The following is a 6,443-nucleotide window of genomic DNA, read 5'->3' on the forward strand; positions in this document are numbered from 1 at the left end:
GCTCACATCCCAAGTGGAGCTACCCTCTGTCACCTTACAGCCCTGTTACAGCACCATCGACTCTGTTCCCTATGCTGTGCCTTTCATCCCATGATTTATTCATTCCATAGCAAAAGCATAAAACACAATGTTTAGTAAGAAGAAAAAAGAAAAGTAAAAGAAACAGAATGAGATGTTATTCCACACGATTGTCCTGAAATGTAAAACACACAAAATAATGTAACGTATTGATCAGGGATACATGTATGTGTCAATATGGGAGTGAAAGGAGAGTCAAATGACTAAATAAATGAGAGCATGCCTGTGGCTGGGGTGGCAAGGAAAGTGGGAACAGGGATGGAAAAAAGAGGAGGCAGCAAAAAGGGAGGTGTGGACCAATTATTTAGTGTGCCACAAACTGAGGGATTTAATAGATGATACCAGCTAAACGGAAGAAGAACAAAAGCATTGTTTTACTTAAAATACATTGTATTTTTTAAAGAAAAAAAATGTAGCATAAAATGAAGAAAAATGAATTAGCTTTTTTCAAGAGGCCAAAGATATGAACAGAAGAAATACAACCTCTAATGACCATATAAAACTAGTATCATCAATCTCAAAATGAAGAAAATATTAAGAAAAACTCCATATTCCCTTTTGCCTATTGAATTGGAAAAAAATTAAAAGAATGCTAATATTCATTGCTATGAAGGGTGTGAAGAAATGTAGATTCTCGTGTGTGGTTGGAAGTATTATACCAATAAGGACTTTTTGGAGGGCATTTCGGAAGTATCTATCAAAATTTTAAAGGTAGGGATGCCTGGGTGGCTCAGTCAGTTAAGCATCTGCCTTTGGCTCAGGTCATGATCCCAGGGTCCTGGGATCCAGTCCCATGTCCGTCCATCCCTCCATCGAGGCTCCTTGCTCAGTGGGGAGCCTGCTTCTCCCTCTCTCTGCTGCTCCCCCTGCTTGTGCTCGGTCTCTGTCGAATAAATAAAATCTTTAAAAAAAAATTCAAAGGTATATTCTCTTTAATACAGCAGTTCCATTTCTAAGAATCTACCCTCCAAAAATGCTCACATAAGTGCACAAATATATATGCATAGAATGATGTGGTACACTGCATTATTCATAACAAATATTGGAATTAGCTTAAATGTCCATCAGCAGGAGGATGGTTATATGAATTATAATACATATGTCCTAGTGAGAAGTTTAAAAAGTGAAGTTCGTCTCTATGTACAGATATAAAAAGATGTTTATAATGTATTGTTAAAGAAAAAGTAAGTAGCAGTACATATTAAGTTAAAGTCTAATGGTCAATGTACAACATAATTGGCTCCGGGACTCCAGTCCTTGCATGCGCTTTTCACTCTCCGGGGGTTGGTGTGCTTACACGTCTGTCTCCCCACACCCACTCCCTGTCGGACTGCCTGGTATTTCAGAACCTAGAACAGTGTCTGGCCCACACTGGCTATTCAGTAAATGTACAGTGCATTGAATAAAAGAGGACTGACTAATGAAGGAGGTCAGCCAGAAGGTAATAAAAGGAGAAGGCTGGAGGTTCCATGCCAGTAAGGACGAGAGGGAGGTAGGTGGCTCTGGGCTCAGGGCCCTCCCAGTCTCTTCCACTTGGGCGTCAAGCCCGAGGCCCCACTTAGGAGGCTCAAGAATCCCAGGTAAAGCCAGAGCGAGGCTCTGAGCTTGGTCCAAATGAGGCAAGAGCCACCAAAAGACTGTCACCTGCAGGTGGCCATGTGGCTGGTGGAAGGCAGAGGTCTACGGTGGAGGGAAGGAGAGGAAATGAAGCCACTTCTAGCGCTCCCCCATAAAGCCAACACTCAGACTCCCACATAAAAAAGGACATAGAAACAAGCACACATATGTTCTCCGGGACAGCGGCACAGAAGCAGGCGAGCACCCCAGAGACAGAACACACACACACACACACACACACACACACACGGACACACAGCAAATGAAATGGACACAGGCAGGAAAACAATCCATCTGGAAATGATAACAGCATTAACATACGTAAATGAAACACCCCCGAATTCTAGACCCTAGTCATCCCCAGTCAGCAACCACCCCGCCATGCACCTTCCAGAAACTCTGACAGGAACAGAATTCTGGATTGCAGCTCCCACCACATCTCCCTCACCTTTTGTCCCCCTCTGGACGGACCTCTCCCAGTTTGGTGGCGGCTCCCGCCCCAGAGGGAAGTGAGACGGCTCTGCCGGGCGCCGGCAGGGGGCAGTGTTCAACAAGTGATCATCAGAGCGGCTCCGGGAACCTTGCCTAAGTGCGGACCCGGGAGGAGGACCAAGAGCCAGAGGTCCTTCCACCCACGCCGCGTTCTCATCTCTACCCACCGACCCCCCCAGGCTCTCCCTCCTCTCCTGCTTCTAAGCGGCCCCCTTCTCAGCTGCAGCGTCTCCTTGATGGGTGTAGCAGAATTCATAGTTCAGCTTTTCTCCACTTTACAGAGAAGACGGAGCTAAGGGACCTCCCCTTCGGGGCTCCCCATAGCCTCTCGGTCCCCTCCCACTCTGTCTTGGTTCCCAAGGTTGTCGGGACTCTGAGTTTTCGGTTGGACCCCTGTAAGTTCATGCCCGGGAACCTCACGAGGGGTCGGCGCCAGGGCCCCCTGTCGGGGGATGCTGCACCCTCACTGACACCACCGGCATGACCGGTGGCTCTGGTTAGATGTCAGGCCCCTTCACTGCCTTGGCCTGGCACCTTGTACAGTGCACAGACTGTACAACAGTGCAGGTTGGCCCTGCTCCTACCTGCCCCTTACTGTGCCATTTAGTGGGCATTCATGCTGAGCCCTGCCGGGATGATCTCATTTCATGCTCAGAACACCCTTGTGAGGCAGGTCTTACTCCTGAGACCCAGGGAGCGCATGTGGTTTGCTTGTTACGGCGCCGCGAGTGAAGGTGAACGTGGAGCTTGGACTCAGGTCCTCTGGCTGCCAGCCGCGGGCTCTCTGTCCCCTCCATCCCAACACTGCCTCGCTTCTCCCCCACTCCCGCTCCGCTTGTTTCCTTCTTCTCTCCCCGAACCAGCCTTCAAGGACTGTGGCCTTCTGTCCACTTCTTTCTTCTCTACACAGGCTTCGCCCAGACCTCGGGGGCTCAGGAAAGGACGCAAGCAAGTGAGCAAACAAGAGGCAGAAAGATGGAGGGAGGGGAGGTCCAGCTAGAGGCAGAAGAGGAGGCACAGGCAGGCCCTGCGTGGGGGATGGAGAAGGAAGGGAGGTGAGGAAGAGGAGGGAGAGGAAGCCCCATGCCCAGCCTGGAAAGGGGCATGGCAGGGCCTCCATTGTGCAGCACAAAGGGGCCAGACGCCTGGCAGCCTACACAGAGTGTGTGTGTGTACGTGAGTGTGTGTGTGTGTGCGCGCGCGTGAGTGTGTGTGAAGGCGGGAGGAGTGGCTAAGAGCCTCCCCTCCACTCTCAAGCCTCTGGGGCCTGCTGGGGGCTCTGCCACCGGGGGTGGGCTTTGCTGAGAAAGGGGCAGAGCGCTGGCGGGTCAGGGCCTGCGTAACTAGGAGGGCATGGACAGCTGGAAGGGGCTGGCAGGGGTGAGAAGGGGCTGGAGGAGGAAAGGGGGGGTGAGGTACTCAAGTCCCACTCGTGCCGGGTGCCTCCTCCCGGTTGCCCAGTCCACTGGCCCACCTGACGGGTTTTGGAGGACGTAGAACGAGGGTCCCAGATGCCTCCTCTCCTGACATTCTGTCCCTCCCTCCCTGGGTGTTAGCCCGGAGCTCCCACTTTCCCTCAGTCCTCAGCCTGGGGACTTGGGACTCCCAGACAGTCCCCTCTCCCAGCGCCCAGCCCCCTGCCCCCTCCCCCTCCTCCTCCCCACCTCCAGCTTCTCCAGTCCTGGTCCTGTGGAGCAGAGCAGCAGCCGAGGCCAATTGATTATCTGAAGAAATTTGGAGCTAGCAGAACAGCTGCGGCTGTCCCCCCACCCCCAGGCCCTGAGGGATCCCTGAGCAGAGGGGCCCAGCAACCCCTTCTGCTCTCCAGCGGGTCAAAGTGACAAGGGGGGAGGCAGGGAGCTCCGAGGGCCGGGGCTACTGTGCAGGGGAAGGCACCGAGCTCCAGAGCCAGAAATGGAGGACACGGTTCTAACCCCAGTCCACCGACATGGGTGAGTCACATGGCCTTTGTGGACAGTGGCTTACCTGCCTTCAAAACAAAGGTGTTGGATCCAGTGACGGCCATGCTCCCTTCCAGCTCCAGCCCTATAGTCCTCAGGTTCTCCCTGGTCTCTGTGCAGCCCTCCCTCTTGCCAGGCTCTGGGCAGAGCACATTTCCTCTAATGCAAATGGGGAAGGGAAGATGTGTGGGGGTTTCTCCCTCAGTCTAACTTAAACCCCTCTTGCCGCTGATGTCAGGGATGAAAACAGCACCTTCGGAGTCCGGACATGTCTCAGCATTTCCCTCCCATTGCTTGCCTTCAGACTTCCCAGAGGGCCTCCAGTTTGGAAAGGATCTTTGAGTTTACCTAGCCAGTGTTCCAGGGAGGCAGGAATGGACTCGCTGGTTTCCGTCTGTGGTCCTCGCTCCAGCCCATCTATTTGGATTCCTCCTCCTCGAGGCAGGCACTTCCGTTGCTGGACAGCTCCAGGTGTTGAAAGGTTTTTCTTCGAGTTAAAATCTGTTTCCTATAACTTCCCCCTACTGGTCCTGGTTCTGCTTCCCTGGGGCCTCCCAGCAGGTCTTGTTTTTGTTTCTTCTCTCAATATTTGAAGCTAAGGACCATATTGCCCCCTGAGTCTGCTCTTGTGAAGACACATAGCCTCAGTTTTTCAGCTATTCCTTCTGCAAAGTTGTCTCCGGACCTTTTGCCTTCTTGGCCACAAAACTGAATACTCTGGTTTATTGGGGTTCTTGTTAAAATATGAGGCCCACAGAGTCTCACCTGGCAGGCTGGGTCATTTCAGGGAAGTGGGGTGTTGGCAGTACAGGATGTAAAGGACCTAGGTTTGAACTTTACTTCTGCCCCGACTAGCTGTGTGACCTTGGGCAAGGCCCCCCTCCTCTCTGGGCTTTAGTGTCCTCATGTATAAATTGACTGTAGGGTCTCTTCCAGGAGTCCTTTGATATTCTTTCAGAGCTCCTTTTTATCCCTTTCCCTTCCCTCTCTGAGTCCCAGGTTGTCCATTATGTTCTCCCCCATATCTTCAGGTTGCGGAACATAAAGTGGGCCAAGAACAAATTGCAATGAATACTGACCCAGCTCAGAGACAACAATGAGGAGAGACAGATTTTATGTCATGGCTTTTCCCAGCAGCGTGGACCTACAGACACATGTGTTACTTGGGTTCCCCTGGGAACTCAAGCTCATCCTCAGGCCCAGAGAGAGCAGAGCAGAAGCACAATACCAGAGGGGTCAGAAAGTGTCGCTCAATGAATACCAAGATGGAGGTACATGGGACTCTCGGTGGGCAGGTCTGGGACCTGTGTGTTACACCCTTCCCTGCACCTCTTTGCCCTGTGGCCCCTCCCTCTCTCTGTGTACCCACCACACTGAGCTCTCAAAGCCCCATCAGAAGAGCCTTCAAAGCCTAGGACCCTCCATGCCTAGGCCAGCTGCTAAGCCCAACCGAATGATCCACAGCCATACCTGGTGCTAGAACGAGGTCACTTTAATTTTTCTTTTCGTATGAAATTGGAACTGCAATGGGAGGGGATCACACACAGGACACAGGACACAGACCCCGGGGCGGGGGCCTGCTGTTGGGGCCATCAGGAAGAAGTGAGAGGTCATGGGAGAGGGCTAGAGAGAGAAAAGAGGCAGGCAGGACTGGGGTGCGACTGTCTGGGGGTGGAGAGAGCTACGGAAGGGTCCAGGAGCCCTGGAGCTGGGGGAAGGGCACCATCCCAGAGGACTGGGTGTCCGGACAGATGGATCTGAGGAAGGGATATGGGTGTGGTGAGCAGAGAGGATCTCCCCCACACACCTGGAGCTTGCAGAAGGAGTAAGAAAGGGAAAAGAGTAACCGGGGAGGAAGCAAGAGAGACCCAGCTAGGACTGCCAGGAGCCCCCTCGCTCTACCCCAAAGTGCACAACTCGGCAATAAATAGTAATATTTATAAATAAATAAGTAAATAAATAGATGAATAAATAAATAAATACGTAAATAAATAATATCCTTGTAGAGCGCGGAGTCTGGTGTCGGGGAGGAGGGAGCATGGGAAGGACCGTGAGCTCACTTCTTCTGCACCTGCCCTCTGGCCCTTCATTCCACTGCTGACCCTGGGCTGCCGTGAGCAGAGGGGGCTAAGCAACATATGGCGGGGAAGTGCAGAGAGCCTGGGAGTGGGGAGTGGGGTGGGGGGGGTGTCTTCCCTTGCTGAAGCCAAGCTTAAGGAAGGAGAAAAAAATCTATCTATAATGAACTGGCCCTAGGTCCCAAAGAGCTGAGCATTCCCAGAGGGCAGGAATAGA

This window comes from Leptonychotes weddellii, chromosome 6 (assembly GCF_054177405.1).
Source record: "Leptonychotes weddellii isolate Sample4059 chromosome 6, ASM5417740v2, whole genome shotgun sequence".
NCBI lineage: Eukaryota > Metazoa > Chordata > Mammalia > Carnivora > Phocidae > Leptonychotes > Leptonychotes weddellii.